At 52.1% G+C, this 16,260-nt stretch overlaps 1 long non-coding RNA gene across 1 annotated transcript in view; it reads left to right on the top strand.

Annotated features, from left to right (window-relative positions):
- Positions 1–10,744, top strand: part of LOC308467560 — a 212,134-nt gene extending 201,390 nt beyond the window's left edge. Inside the window, exon 2 of the long non-coding RNA XR_013981216.1 lies at positions 8,402–10,744. This is a non-coding gene — a long non-coding RNA (uncharacterized lncRNA). The remainder of the gene's footprint in view (positions 1–8,401) is intronic.
- The last annotated feature ends 5,516 nt before the right edge of the window (positions 10,745–16,260 follow it).

Here is a 16,260-nt window from a genome sequence, read left to right as displayed (position 1 = left end):
CAGTGAGTGGTCAAGCATTGTGGGCAGGGGCGTAGGAAGGGGGGACGGTCCGCCCCAGGTGCCACCATGGAGGGGGGTGACAAATGATCAAGGAACAATTACTGCCCTACCAGGGCGGTTCATAGAGACACGGGTGGCGCTGTGAGTTAAACCACAGAGCCTAGGACTTGCCGATCAGAAGGTCGGCGGTTCAAATCCCCACGACGGGGTGAGCTCCCGTTGCTCGGTCCCTGCTCCTGCCAACTGAGCAGTTCGAAAGAACGCCAAAGTGCAAGTAGATAAATAGGTACCACTCCGGCGGGAAGGTAAACGGCGTTTCCGTGCGCTGCTCTGGTTCGCCAGAAGCGGCTTAGTCCTGCTGGCCACATGACCCAGAAGCTGTACGCCGGCTCCCTCGGCCAATAAAGCGAGATGAGCACGCAACCCCAGAGTCGGTCATGACTGGACCTAACGGTCAGGGGTCCCTTTACCTTTAGGGTGGTTCATAAAAAAAACTTTCTTTTTTAAATGCCTGCTCCAAAGGTCTTATCTTACTACAATAGGGATTATATAGCTCAGGCATAGGCAAACTCCAGCCCTCCAGATGTTTAGGACTACAATTCCCATCGTCCCTGACCACTGGTCTTGTTAGCTAGGGATGATGGGAGTTGTAGTCCCAAACATCTGGAGGGCTGGAATTTGCCTATGCCTGATATAGCTATTTGTCAACCGCGCCATTTCAGCAAATTCTTGTAGTTTATTATTGTCGGGGCTTCTTCTTCCTTCCACCCCTTCGCCACCAAAGGAAATTCCAACGAAATTATCAGGGGAAACTTTCTGGCAGTAAGAGCTATTCAGCCGTGGGATGGAAGTCTTCCTTGGAGGTCTTTTAGCAGAGTTTGAATGACCCTCTGTCAGGGATGCTTTAGCTGAAATTCTTGCATTGCAAAGGGGGTTGGGATGGATGACCCCTGGGGGTCCCTTTGCAACTCTACAGTCCTTTGATTCAGGCCAGATAGCTAACTTGCGATTCTGAGACATCCAAAGGGGGGAAAAGGCGACAAGATGAATGCCTTTTCGCAAACCTGTTTCGCAAACAGACACATTTTGGGTGCATGCTTTCCCCTCAATTAATAATAATAATAATTAATAATAATAATAATAGATTTTTATTAATACCCCGCCCTTCCCGGTTCAAACACCAGGCTCACAACAAATTCAAAACAATTGTAAAAGCAGCATAAAACACAGCATAAAAACATGAATAACGATAAAATTCAAAGCTCAGGAATCAATTTAGGGGGAATCCATCTAATAAGCATTAGATGATCACCAAGGCTAGCTGGCTGAATTGATCCTACTTGGGCCAGCGAGGAGGCCAGGGGAGAATTAGCTGTGGGGTCTCAGAGCGGGTAATTTTCATAAAAGGGAAATAAAAGATTTGACACGTGTTTGGTCGGGTGTCTGAAGAAGCGATCTGTGCGACCTTTTTCTCCCTCTGCAAAATCTTCTGCCTTCGTCAGGCAGGGAGACGAGGGTCAGATCCACTCGTTCGGCCCACAAATCTCTCTTTTCACGCGCGATTCTCCGTGCCGCAGTTGCAATGTCCCAGAGGGCATATATGTGTCTGCGTGTGTTTTGGGGGGGGGTTGCGGGGGGAATTGACTGCAGAGGAGAGGCAGTGCGGAGACTGCGGGTGGCTGGCTAGGAAAGGAGGAGCGCGGAGGGGAACTCGCTCTCGCCAGCCAAGATCTGCTGAATCTGCAAAAAAAAAAAAAAGGAGGGGAGGGAGAAAAGCTTGTTAGACGCAGTAGGAATTATTGCGCAGCCTCTCTCTCCACGCACAAACACCTCCAGCCAAGATGGCTTGCAGGTCATGGAATCGTAGAGTGATAAGGGAACCCCAGGGGCCATCCATTCCAACCCCCTGCAATGCAGGAATCTCAGCTAAAGCCAGGGCCGGATGAGGCCCTAATTTCCTGAAAGGTAATGGGGCCCTTTATATGTCCAGCTGTCCTTTGCCAACAACAAATGGCCGCTGTTTTTTGTGTTGAATAAATGCTATATGGTAATTGGTAAACTGCGTTTCCGTACGCTGCTCTGGTTCGCCAGAAGCGGCTTAGTCCTGCTGGCCACATGACCTGGAAGCTGTACGGCGGCTCCCTCGGCCAGTAAAGCGAGATGAGCACCACAACCCCAGAGTCGGCCACGACTGGACCTAACAGTCAGGGGTCCCTTTACCTTTACCTTTAATTGATGGACCTAATAGGTATCTCAAGCCCTTTGCACATGTGGCCGTGCGACCAGGCCATGCAGAATGTAGGCACCCTATATATAGAAAGGAGCAAACCAGGGATATTTTAGGGAGCAGGCTAGCAGCTGAGGACCATGACTTACATCAGAGGAGCCTCCTTAATACGAAACACTATTGCTGCATGTAGGTTTTATTCTATTTGTTTTTTATCTTATATTTTGGAAATGTACATCCAGTTTTTCCCCCTTTAAACTTTTTGGGGGCCCCCAAGAGAGCGGGGCCCTAAGCTATAGCTTGTTTAGCTTATATGTAAATCTGGCACTGGTTCACAGCTTTTTTTACAGTGCTGGCGCTGTGGGTTAAACACAGAGCCTAGGGCTTGCCGATCAGAAGTTCGGCGGTTCGAATCCCCGCAATGACAGGGTGCGCTCCCGTTGCTCGGTCCCTGCTCCTGCCCACCTAGCAGTTCGAAAGCACGCCAAATTGCAAGTAGATAAATAGGTACCGCTCCGGCGGGAATGTAAACGGCGTTTCCGTGCGCTGCTCTGGTTCGCCAGAAGCGGCTTAGTCCTGCTGGCCACATGACCTGGAAGCTGTACGCCGGCTCCCTCGGCCAGTAAAGTGAGATGAGCGCCGCAACCCCAGAGTCAGTCACGACTGGACCCAATGGTCAGGGGTCCCTTTACCTTTACCTTACCTTGGTTTACAACCATAATCCGTTTGCAAACCAAAACAGGTTGTAACCCTAGGCGCGCTTTCGCCAATGGGGCCTCCAGAAAAAAATTGTCCATAATCCCCAAAGAAATGGGTTATTTAAGCTGAAATTCTCAGGAAAGCGAATGCTGCAACCTGTAGGGACGTAATTTGGTGGTGGTGCAACCCCCATCACTACCACTGGGGAATATATTGAGGACTAGCGACTTGATTTAAAAATAAAAATTTTAAAATGCTGAGTTTCTGGGGAAAGCAGACGCTGGGCTCAGCGCTAAATTTCTACACCTGCTTTTTTCCATCGCAAACACACGCAGAGTGATTATTCCATGCCTGGTTCTTGAGTTTTTTCAGGGAAGTGAAATTGTGGAGGCTTTTGGAGGGGATTCACCAACAGAAATAGTGATGGTCTAAGACTCTTCCTGGTTCTTTTAGCAAAAACCCGCCGCTTATTCCTGCATTGCAGAGGGCTGAAGCAGAATGATCCCCAATATCTCTTTGAAAACTATAATTCTATGTCTGGAATAGCTCTAGCTAGAAACAGAGTCAAAAAGGCTGTGCTGCCACCTGCTGGCTATTTGCAAAAACTACACGCGGGTGGCGCTGTGGGTTAAACCACGGAGCCTAGGACTTGCCGATTAGAAGGTCGGCGGTTCGAATCCCCACGTCGACGGGGTGAGCTCCCGTTGCTCGGTCCCTGCTCCTGCCCACCTAGCAGTTCGAAAGCACGTCAAAGTGCAAGTAGATAAATAGGTACCGCTCCGGCGGGAAGGTAAACGGCGTTTCCGTGCGCTGCTCTGGTTCGCCAGAAGCGGCTTAGTCCTGCTGGCCACATGACCCGGAAGCTGTACGCTGGCTCCCTCGGCCAGTAAAGTGAGATGAGCGCCGCAACCCCAGAGTCGGCCACGACTGGACCTAATGGTCAGGGGTCCCTTTACCTTTAATAGGCAAACCTTACTTTGCAGACGACCGCCAAAGTATCTGGCTAGCACTTTTGTTAGGTTATATTTGTGATAAATGTTGAAAATCAATAAAAAATAATGTGTGGGTTTTTTGGAAAAAAAATAATTTTATCTTCTTTCCCCTTTCTCTTTCTCTCTCCTCTTGCCCTCCAGTCCTGGTATTTAGGTTAACCGCAGCTTACATTTGGACCTTCATCTTCCTCACCCCCCTCACCCCCCCTTCCGGGCTTTGGGCTTCCTCCGAGGAGAACGATTCACCCCCACTCCCGACCCCCCCGGCTCAAACCTTGGTGGCAGCGCGGAGAGAGGGGCGACGGCGGACTTGGCTTCGGGAGTCCTTGGGCGCCACGGGAAGAAGCTCCAAACTTTTGCAAAATGTTTTAAAAAACGAACGAAGCGAAGACTCGCCTGCCCAGCCCGCAACCCCGTCAGACAAGTCTTGGGGGGGGGGGGCCAGAAACAAACACTACTTTGGATAGAGGATGTATCGCGCCTCGTGGCCACCCTGCCAGTTCCGTTCTCAAAAGGGATGTTATATGCAAAATGTTCCTGATCTTTTTTCTCCCCTTGGGAGTGAGGGGTGGAAAAGAGAGAGACTAGAGAGGGGGGGCGTAATTCCTGGCCTGCTGCCGCCCCCTCCAGCACCTCCCCCACCCCGCTCCCCTTTTGTACAACACCTTCCTTCTCCAGAGAAGACAACGGAGCGCCACGCACGACGGATCTCCGCGGCGCATCGAGACGGTGGAGGTAGCAAACTCCTTCTCCCGCGAGGGAGAAAAGCTGGACACCTTTTATGCTGCGTCTGTGGCCCCCAATCCCTCCCCCCCCTACAAAATAACCTGCGCTTTGCTTCCCCGTGGGGAGTGGTCCGCCCGCGACACCCACCGCATGACAGAGTGTTGGCGAGATTTCTTCGGCGGAAGAAGAACGGAGCGCATTTCCGCAACTGCGCTTTTTCCACCCAGCAAGCGGAATGCGCGTAAAAGCGAGTTCGAAAGATGCCATCTTCGGGAAAGGGGGTGGGACGGGTGGGGAGGGGGCCGGAGAAGACAAGGTTGGTCTGGCAAAAGAGGCTGTCAGTTGGGGGGTAGACCCGAGCCGCGTCCGCGCAGGCAGAGCCCAAACGTCGCACGCGCAAAAAACCCCACAACCCTTTGGAAACTTGAAGGGTTGGCAGGGCACGACTTCTTCCAACACCGGGCAGGGGGTTGGATACGGCCGTACGCTGTGTTTAAACAGCACCCCCACCCCAATTTCCCACATGGTACTGGAGGTCTGTCTCAAACCCTTGCCTTAAAGTTGGACGTGAGGCCGAGAGAATGGGTTCCCTGCCCGGCCCACGTGGAAAATTGCCATCCTGCTCTCTTACGGGGAGCGGGTTTGCGGCCAGGGTGGGGGTCCGCGTCTCCCCTCAAGCCTCCACCTTTGCCCACCTTAGCAAAACCCCTTGGGAGGGAGGTTTGGGAAAGGTAACGTGCCGGCGGGTTTGCGTACATTTGAGGACCGCGTCCCCGGCTCGGCGGGCGAAGGGGGCTTGTGGAGGGATGTGAGCGAGCTGGTGGCCTCCCCCCTCCCCGTTCTCCCTGCAAACGCCCCCCCCAGCCCTTCTGTACAAAGAGCTATGCATGTTATAGTTAAACCAGCTATGTCAGGGGGGTGGCGTGGATGGCGGCGAGGCCAGGGACGGGACTGCTACTATGGATTGCACATTATTATTGTTGTAGGAAATGCACTTTGAAAAGGAGAAAGGAAGGTGGGGGCGGGAGGGGGAGTTCGTGGGGGGGGGACAAGGTGAGGAAGGCCGTCTCCCCCTAGTGCTTTTTTGTTATTCTTGGGGGGGGGGGCTGTCAAGAGGAGATCACCAGGGAGGTACAGAACGGGGCCTTATCGGAGCAAGTCTTTCAGGACAAAATAGCTAAATCCAGCAGCGGCGTGGGGAGGCCATACCTTATCCCACAGTTGCCCCCTCCCTATAGAACTCAATTTATCCTTTTCCTCCCCATTCCTGCCCTCCCGCAAGCCCCAGACGGTGGAGCCCAGAAGCCATCTCTGACTGGTACAAGTGCCTACATTTTAACGCGCCAGTCCTCCTCGCCGGGTTACGGAGAAAGCGGCGACCGCGGGCGCAGGCCCCGATCCGAGCTGAACTCGTAGTGCTCCGAGAGAGCATCATTTCAATAACGCCTCGCGCCCCAACCACAACCCTCTTTTCCCAGCGAACACCAAAGCTTTAAAACACCACGGACCTGATCTCCTCCCGTCGTTCGCAGAACCGTAGAATTGCTGAGCTGGGAGGGGGTCGCCCCCTTTTCCCAGGGTCTCTGAGTCCAACCGGCTGCAACGCAGGCATCGCAACAGAAGCATCCACGACAGAGGGCCGTGCAAGAGTCCGTGCGGCGCTGCCGATGCCAGTTTTCTGCAAAGTCTGGGGAGCACCGCCCTCGCCTCTTCAGCAAAAGTGGAGATCCTTCGAAACGGCCCCGGAGAGTTTCCCTCTGTGTGTTCGAAAGCGATCGATTCTGCAAGGAGGGACGTGTGAGGTGCAGACGGCATGCAGCCCTCATCCAGCAGCGGCCCGTCCAAGCAGACCAGCCGGAACGACATGGCGCGCCAAGAAAGGAGAAGGAAGTTTTGGAAGCCGCGGAACCGCAGTCCCTAGTCGCCGGGAGTTTGGGACCATCTGCAAGGCCACATTCTCCCTGCCTGCACTCTCCAAACTATAGTTTCCGGCGTTCGTTGGGGGGGAGAAGCCATGGCGGTTGTCCAACTGGTGGGTATTTCTGCACCCTAGATGTGCCAGGAAGAACCCAGATGACATTTTGATCCAAAATGGCGCTTTCCACCGCCAGCCTCAGAGATGAAATCCATCCTTGGGTGAGTTTCTCCCCAACATACGCGCCAGGCTGGTTTTTAAGCCCCCAGAAGTCTCGAATCTCTTCCCGTCTCTTAGCTTAAAGATCTGAGATGTGAGAGGTGTTGTTTCTGGTTTTTATATGTTTGGGGTTGTTGTTTTTTAACCGCTGAGCCCAAACCGGTTTGTGGCGCACCCGATCTCCTTTGCCCAGAAGTCTGAGCCTTCAGATGTACAAAAAGGAAAAGAAGAAGAAAAGTTGTGAGCTTTTGAGAAAAGGCACGGACTTCTCCGGCGCAGCTCCTTTGGTCGAAACAGCAGCGGTTTTGGGGGACCTTTGACCTGGTCTCGCCCAGGAGGACTTTCCCCCGTTCCCGGGGGTCTTCTGTCTTCAGCCCAGCTTCGCGGCCGGAAAGATTGGGGCTGCGGTGCCTGTCGCCCCTCTGAATGATGCTTCCAACGACGACGTCGCTCGCGACTTATCCTCAGGGGCTGTGGCTTCTCCGCCCACCTGGGGCTTGCGTTTGCATATGCAAAAACCCACCTGCCCCCACCTGCCCCCTCCACTCCCTCCTCCGAGGCCATGGGGGGAGGGGGAGACACTTTGCTAGGTAACCCCAAGGCCCAATGGGCAGCGTTTAGCGGAAAGGGAGCGCAGTTCCTAGCGACTCTTGTTTACATCTCTGCACCTTTATATAACGAGAAATGTTGACGCCAGGTTTAGCCAGTAGTGGGTGGGAGCGCCCCACAACCCCGTCCCGTCCCCCCGGGAAAAAAAAAACATGGGTTTTCTCCAAGCTGAAATTAAACCACAAAGCTGGTTACCTTCCCATGGGGGTCGTTATTATTTTTTAAAACGGAAATCATAAAGCGTATATTTGCAATTGTTGGAGGCGTTTCCGGAAGGAACCAAGAGAGATTTTTTTAAACCCTTTTGCCACTATAGACTGCATGGTGCTTTCGGAACAGGAACTCATGTGACCTAGCTCAACCAATCAGCTGGCTGAGAATGTGTGCATGGCAAGAATACATAAGCCCCGCCCCCTTCTCGCCTTCCCCCCCAAAAAACTTGGCTCCGCCTCTCCGATGAGGAACGAAACGGGGTGGGGGTTGGGAGAAGAAACCCACCGCTCCCACCCCGCCCCCCCTCCCCGCCCGAATTTGCACGAGAGAAAAAAACGAAAAAACGAAAAAAAAGAGAGAAAGATGTTTTATACCACATAATGTGCCTTGCCTTCTACAGAAAAGAAAAATGTATTAACTTTAATGAGATTTAATGCACAGATCTGATTGCATGCTTTTAATGCGTGTATGGGGTAGGGGGAGGTATGCAGGGTGGGTGGGGGGAATTATTGCCTTTTTTAAAAAAATAAAATCAGCATTACGGACGGGGTCGCGCGAGGGCAAATTGCAATGGAGGAAGTGAAGCGAGGGTTTTCGGTTGTTGTTTTTTAATTCTTTCCTTTTTGTGTTGATCCCGAAGTTTCTGAAAGAGGCTGCCGGGTGGCCGAGATGGCTTTGAGGGGGGTTTGGTGTTCTGGGCTTGTGCAAAAAGATGGGGCGCGTTTCGTGCGCACGGGCTCGAATTGGCATGGGTGCCTCTTCTCCCCGTGAGCAAACGCACACGCTCCTTTGTCCCTATAGAGGGTTGCCGCACCCCATAAATGCCCCTGGGTGGAAGGAGAGGGCCAGAGAGGGTCACGCGCGCCCAACCCCACCTCTTCGACTCAAAAGGTTTGGCGGCTTTGTGCCGTTCCCACAACCCGCCTCGCCTGTTTAAGCGGAGGCAACCGTGGCGTCGACAAGGGGGTGAATCGGGACCGCTCTCGAACCGCTCGCGGGCCACACGGTCCCCTCTTAACTCCTGGGATCATTGAGTCAAAGGGGACCCCACGAGGTCATCCAGCCCAGCCCCCCGTAGCGCAGGACTCGAATCCACAACCCTGAGATTCGACGTCTCGCGGTCTGCCGGCGGAGCTCGCTTTGGGCGCTTGTAGCATGTACAGAGCTATGCTGGGACTCCTTTGATTGCCAGCAGTCCGTTTTTTGGGGGGGGGGGTCGCCACACATTTCAAAGCGATTGATTTCGCAGAGGCGGTTAAGGAACCTTTGTGCTGGGAGTCTCCCCAAGTCAGAGTCCAGCGTGTCTTTAAAAAAAACAAACGAACCCCAAGACATAAGAGGCTGTTAGCTGTTTCCCTTTAAGTCCTATTTGCACTGGCTGGGCCTCAACAAATCATAGTATTGTACAGTTGGAAAGGGGACCTCAAAGGTCCTCTATTCCAGCCCCTGCAAGGCAGGGATCACAGCTAATAATAATAATAGTAATAGTAATAGTAATAATAATTTTATAATTTGCACGATGCCCCATCTGGCTGGGTTGCCCCAGCCCCTGCGGCCGGCTCGAAACAAAATATTAAAAACACTATAAAACGTCAAAAACTTTCCACGCAACTTTGATTAAAATACCCTACAAGGAAGAAGAGTCTGTTCCGAGGCCGTTCCCCTGTCTTAACAGCTCTTGCCATTTCTCCGAAAGAAAGTTGGGGGTCTCTGTGCCCGGATGAGACCCAGGGTCTGTCTAGACCAAACTTTTTCCAGGAGGCCGCCCCTTTCATCCCATAATAAGCTCATCTCCAGTGCCTGCCCTATAAAAAAAGCATTCGAATAAGCGATTTGCAGGAGCGTAACAACAGAATAAAATTCAAAACGGTCGCGATTACCGTAATTTTCGCTCTATAAGACGCACCAGACCACAAGACGCACCTAGTTTTTGGAGGAGGAAAACAAGGAAAAAAATATTCTGAATCTCAGAAGCCAGAACAGCAAGAGGGATCGCTGCGCAGTGAAAGCAGCAATCCCTCTTGCTGTTCTGGCTTCTGGGATAGCTGCGCAGCCTGCATTCGCTCCATAAGACGCACACACATTTCCCCTTACTTTTTAGGAGGGAAAAAGTGAGTCTTATAGAGCAAAAAATACGGTAATTCCACACTTACGCCAAATCCAATCGAAACTATTTAGTTTCATTAACTCAGCAAAGCGAACGAACAGTACAGTCATACCTCGAGTTACAGACGCTTCAGGCTGCGTTTTTTTCGGGCAACGGGCCCACCGAAACCCGGAAGTACCGGAACAGGTTACTTCCGGGTTTCCGGGGTCACGCATGCGCAGAAGCACTAAATCGCTCTTTGCGCAGAAGTGCAGAATCGCAACCCGTGCAGACACGCCGCTGCAGGTTGCGAAAGTGCATCCCACACGGATCACGTTCGCAACCCGAGCGTCCACTGTATTGGTTTTTCGGTGCCCCTCAACTTCCCCCTTGCCCCCCTCCAGAATCTCACTGCCCTCCAACAGGGAACTACGAGCTTCGGGGATCGCTGGCCTGTAGCAACCCCCCAAAAAAACTTGTCAACAGCATTTGCCACATTATCACCCCAGATTGTCCCCCCGGGGATCCCAAAAACGGGACCAGCCTGTCTCTTGCTCCTGCCACTGGAGGTTCTGCTTCACCATCACCGTTGCAAAAAAAAACACCTTCAAAAATACGCGGTGGGTGTTTTTTTGGGGGGGGAAGCTGGTGTTCTAAGACTGTAGACATCACCCCACACCCCCCCCCGAGAGACGGACAATGAGAATTTGAATCCTGCGCAACCCATCGGTCAGTGCCAACATGGGGCGGCAGAGGCGATTTCTGCCCTGGCTGCGGTTCCACGTCTTCCAGTTACGAATGCAAATGAAAAAATGGGGAGGGTTTTTTCCCCAATATGCGGCGCCCCCTGTAGGAAATCTCTTAATTATCAGCAGCAATGAAATTAAATCGCCTTGCCTATTGGACGAGTTGGGCTAGGCTTGAATTCTGCAAATCTTGATGACTTCTTTCTAATAGGTCAAAGTTGGCAAGCGTGGCAGAGAAGGACTGGTTGGGGGTTTTTTTGGGGGTGTCCTCTCGCCCCCGCTTGCAAGAAATCCCCGGAGAGCTTATTCCAGCCCCAACTTTCTATTTCCCCTTGCATTCGGCATTCGGTCTCTGGAGTAGATTGAGGGAGGGTCAGACGTAGGTGTGTGGATGTTTTGAAGTGAGGTGCAGGCAAATACCGTGAGGTTCTAGGTTTTTAGGGGGAGTGTTGTTTGTTTCAACAGAAAGCTCTTTGCATGCTGTGGGTTGCAAACTGGCCAGCTAATTCCTCCAGCGTTTGAGAGCAGAAGAGGGAGCTCGCCGCCCCTCTGAGCAATTCTCTGCCGGCTTGGCTGTCTTCCAGTCCCTTGTTGGTGGGGTTGGTCTGTGCCTGCAATACTGCTTTGGCCTGGTGAGAACGGAAGAGGGACGCGCTGGATCGGGCCCCAGCCCTGCTCTCAACTGGCCTGTCCTTGGTGGAAGTGAGGCGATGTCATCCATTCAGAGCCAATTCAATTGGCAGAATTGAATTCTTTCCTAAGGATGAGCCGTGTCTGGTTCAGTGACTCATGCAGAGAGAGAACAGTAGACGCCTCTGAAGACTGCTTTGAGCACCCTGACACTAAACAGCAGAGGGCATGTTTTTTAAGGTGGGTTTTGTTTTGAAAAGTTGATATCAAAAGTAGGGAAGAAGAGATAGCCATATCTGTTGCTACCTCTTGTCGGTGCCTGGGGGAAAGGCAGGGTTTTCGGGGGGGTGCAGCGGGGGGAATTAATGAACAGTGGCAGAATTGTGCCATAGGCACATTTGAACCTAAAGGGGAATCACCATCCCAGCAGACCTATGGAGATGTGTGGTTGTGGCTGATTTGCACCCATTAAATCCGATGGGTCTTCTCTGGGGTTCCAACTCTGTTTTGGGGAATCACCATCCCAGCATACCTATGGAGATGTGTGGTTGTGGCTGATTTGCGCCCATTAAATCCGATGGGTCTTCTCTGGCGTTCCAACTCTGTTTTTCCCCGACGCCAGAATCCTTCCATCCTATATCGCCCACCCCACCATCGTCCCCACAAAATGGGACATTTTCCCCATCTTAAAAAAGGAACTTTATGAGCGTGGGGCGTCGGGCGCGAGAAAAGTTCGTCCTTTTTTAACTCGCCGGCTTTCTGCAATTTCGCTTGCTTTCGTTCGGTTGAGCAGGTGGGATGGTGACTGCGGTTTGAACGCTTTATAAAAAGGGGGGGAAAGAGGAAATTTCCATGGCAGCTGGCTTCCGGGAAAGCTCTGAGCGGTGAGGTCTTTCCCGACATCCCAGAATACTACCTACTCAGGCTGCAAAAGCTAAGAGCACCCTTCGTTGTTTGGAGACGTCAAGAAATTAAAAAATTCTGGAAGGAACACGGTCCAAGACCTGTGGGTCAAATTAGTCCTGCCTGGACTAATTTAGCTCTCTGCAGTAGATACCTATTTACACCCATGAAAATTGGCATGCTGTTGAATCCAAGGGATGGATAAAAAAATTGGTTCAGTTCACATTTAACTGCAGAGCTATCACATTCGCCCTCCCCAAAGGAAAACCGAAACACACCCGCTTTTTGAAATTTGCATCGATCTGAATTTTGCAAGGTGGTTTTCCGGCCAAAGAACATTTGCAAAAAAATAATAATGCATTAAACAAGGAGGGGAACGGCTCGCGAAAATGTGCACGACAGTCAAAAACCGCATGTGGAAAAATGTGTTCGTTGGGAGAAATTTGCATGGAAAAATGCCGGTGAATTTTCGCGAGGGCTTTTTTTTTTTTTTTTTTTTTTTGGTGATTTGCTACGGATTGCGGAGAACTGAATCTAAGACTGGGGAAAAATTTGAAAGAGAGGGAAAGGAAGTTGGCAGATCCTTCCTCGCCAGGGAGCAATAGATGTAGGGTGGAAACGCTGTTTTAAAAAGCCTGACGTTGTCAAGGTAAGACAATTTATTAGCCACGTTGACAACGTCAATGCATTTTCAGGTTAAGAATGTATTCTGTAGGCGTGATAGGCAGCTGGCACGTTTGCAAAGCTAAGCAGGGTCCGGTGTGGTTTCAAACTGGATGGGGGACCGCGTGTTGAGATTCTGGCATTGCAGAGGCCCCTTCTAACTGTAGCAGCCAACTCCTAGGGGCCGAGGTCCCTTCGGGGTCACCAATAAACTGAGGGGACAGCCTCTCCCCAAAAGCTGATGGGCATCTCCGTTCAAATGTTCCGTCTTGCAATCAGTTGTGCGATCGGTTATACTTTCTTGCCCTTCCCCAATATTTTATTCAAGTTGGCACCCCGGATTCTAGCTCTGATTCTGTAATTCTACTGGATCCATCTACACCCACCCCAAAATGCTAAAAAGAAGTTCACCTACTTATTATTATTATTATTATTATTAAGCACTTAATTTAGGTCTGCTGGTTTATTGACCAGCAACTGATGGAAGAGGGATCTAAAAAAAAATAAACGAAAGCACCTTATTTACTGACCACAGGCCAGGCACCCATCCCAGATCTGTGGGGCAGTGTGCTTCGACTTCGTCTCCCAAGGCGACGCCGCTGGAGATGGAACATCCTGCCCCCCAACCTCCCACTGATCTAAACGATTCGCACTCACAGCCCCAGAAAGGACAACTTTGTGTCGCTTGCAGGGACTTGTGGCCACCCAAATGTCTCTGAACTGCAACTCCCGTCTGCCCTGACCATTAGGCCATACTGCCTGGGGGGGGACTGTTGGGAAGTTGGGGGCAATGGAGTCCTTCCATCCTTTGCCACAAATCTACAGGCTGCGAATGGGAGTTTCTCCGCAGAGCAGAGGCTTGGGCGTAAACGCGGAAGCTTCGCAGAGGTGAAGATTTGACCCTTTCCTGGCAGGCCGTGGCCTTTAACCTTTTCCTCCGTGTTTCCTGCTTGGCCGCTGCCCCCAAAAGAATTCATAGGCAAAATGTAAATACAGCTGGAGATTGCCAGGGATTGAACCTGCAACCTTTTGCATGCAAAGCTATTGGCTTCTCCTAAAAACAACGCAATATTCTAGTCCTCATTGTCCTGGGTGAAGGGTTGGTTTAAGTAGAAAGCTGCTTTATACTGAGTTGGGCCCCCTGGGCAGCCTACACTGGCTTGCAGCAGCTGTCCAGTATTTTGGAAAGCTTTTCCCAGCCCTGCTGGAAGCTGCCGTCGGGAATCGAACCCGGAATCTTCTGCAGGCACTGTGCCCCTGAGCTGAAACCCAGAAAACAGGGCCTCTAATCCTGAATAGCCCCACCTCCTGAATTGGCGGAAGAGGGGGAAATTGAGGTGGTTTGCGCTCAGATTCTCCCCGCCTTTTAATAATAATAATGAGGCATTTGGGTGCATTTCGGCGGACACAAATAAAAACCACAGATCAAGAAACTTGCAGCAATCACACCTATGCAACCCCGCCGCAGCTGCTGCGCTTACTGATTTATTTCTGGCACCCCCGTGTGGGTAGAGGCTGTCTTAAGAGAGGAGGACGGATGTGCAATTGTTCCAAGGCAGAAAACTTTTCTCAAAAAGGAGGAGGAGGAAGGGTCGAAGCCGCGGGAACCGTAAACGAAATTGGGAACTAAATTAGGGGGTGCGGAGAGAGGTGTCTCTTTGTAGGACGAGCGGCGTCTCCGGAGGCAATTTCCGACTCGCCCCAGGCGACAATCAGGGAGGCGAGGAAGGAGGGAGGCTGTGGGTTGAAGAGAAGGAAACCCTGGGGTGCTTTGGGGGGGCATCCCATCTTGCTCCCCCCTAAGATGTGTGTGGGGTGCTATGGCCTTCCGAAGCTCCTGAATTGAATTGCACCCTCCATGCCGTCTGGCTAGGGAGGCTGAGGCTGTGAGAGTCCAGCCACAAAAGGAAGTGTGCTGGTCCCGTGGGTTTCCGTGAGGCATGGTCTGAGTCCAGTCCGAGGTCGAGGGAGCAGTATTGAGGCCGTCCGTCAAAGCTGAAGCTGGGTCCAAGGCAGGGAGTTGGGCGTGGTCAGAAGATCCAGCAGGACAGAGTGCAGGCAGGAACTGGCTAGCGACAATGTTGCTCCTGCAACTTGGGGCTGGCTGGCTTTTATCTGCCCCGAGGCATAGGGCGCCCCCGGTCCACAGGTGACTCGCCTCTCCTGGCCTGGAGGCGAGCCCTCCTCCTGCAGGAACTTAGTTCCCTCCGCCTCTCTGCCCTGAGCCTCTGCAGCTCAGGAGAGGCTGGAGGGTTACTGGACCCAGAGGCAACCTCAGCTTCCTCTGACGGGGCTGAGAGTGGAGCACCTGCAGGCAATGGGTCCTCCATCACCTCAGGAGCCAGAGCAGACTCACCTGAGGATCCAGCACAGGTGAGGACCCTTCAGGCTCAGGCCCCAGCCCCAGCTCAGCTGGTTCTGGAGGCGGGGAATCCTGTGCAGGCTGGGATTCCTCAGGTTCAGCCTCCGAGCCCAAATCCCAGGCCATCACAGGAAGGCCCAGTTCTGAAGAAGCACTCCCCTTTCCCGGGAGAGAATGCCTCTTCGGAATAGAGGCATTCCTCCATCTCTTGCGTGCAGCCGGGAAATGTTCCTTAGAGCAGGGACAAGAGGTCCCCTCGCCCTGACCCTCCAGGGACACGCCAAGCTCCCTTCGCCCCCGACCGTCGGCGACGAGAACTTCCCCGTAGCGCCATTCGCACTGTGGACTCTGTGCGAGGAAGTCTACTCCCACTTCTATGCAAGGCACACTTTCCGGGGCGCCCTCCTGCCTTCCTCATGCACTACATATTTTTTATACTTTGGGGGCAGTTGTTTGAAAGGGCCCCACGGGGGCAGAGAAATCATGTACAGAATATTGTATTTACCTTTATGGTGCTATGCCGGAAAGGGGGCGTTCTTGGCGCCTGGGTGACGCGGCGACTCGCGTCCGATGCGTCTCCCTGGGTGTCTCCACCCTCCCACCCAAAATCGCTTCCCGGCCCCCGACAAGGCGATTTCGTTAAAGCGATAGGTCTTTCCCCCTTCTCCCCCTTTTCTTTCTTTTAAATGGGTCTGGCCGGAGGGTCAAAGGGCATGAGTGTCTAAACTGACAATCCTTCCTTGAAAACCAGGATAATTTGCAATTTGGCCGGGGTGGGGAGCACTGTGTATATATATCTATATCTTTTTAAAAAAGAAAAAGAAAACTTCTTTTGCAATATAATTTTATTAAATTGCTGCTTCTCTCTTTTTTGTTTTGGAAAGGAAAACACACACACACAAACACCAGCTTCTTTTAACTTGCACATTTGTGGATTTGAGGTGGGGGCGCTCCCCCCAAGATGGTGGGGGAGAGTGGTTGCCCCGAGGGAAAATTAAGAAGCGGTGGGTTTTGAGTCGATTTAGGGTTTTCCGTTGTCCTCAAAAGGTCTGAGATGGTGTTGTAGCAGGGGGAGACACTGTAAGCGTTCCCCGGAAAAATATTGGCCTGCTGATGGAAGCTGCCGTTTGACGACGGCTTGTAGGATGAGACTATGTTCCAGCAACAACCCCCAGCTTCTGCCCCCCCCCAGTTTATTTCAGAAGAGACCTAGAAGAGCCTTATCCCCAGATTTCTCCCAGCTTTCTTGCAAAACGAGCCGCTTCCGAAC

Source organism: Podarcis pityusensis (assembly GCF_964106645.2).
Source record: "Podarcis pityusensis genome assembly, chromosome: 18".
NCBI classification, from domain to species: Eukaryota; Metazoa; Chordata; class Lepidosauria; order Squamata; family Lacertidae; genus Podarcis; species Podarcis pityusensis.
Note: the sequence above shows the minus strand (reverse complement) of the source record. Positions and strands in the feature narration are given on the sequence as shown.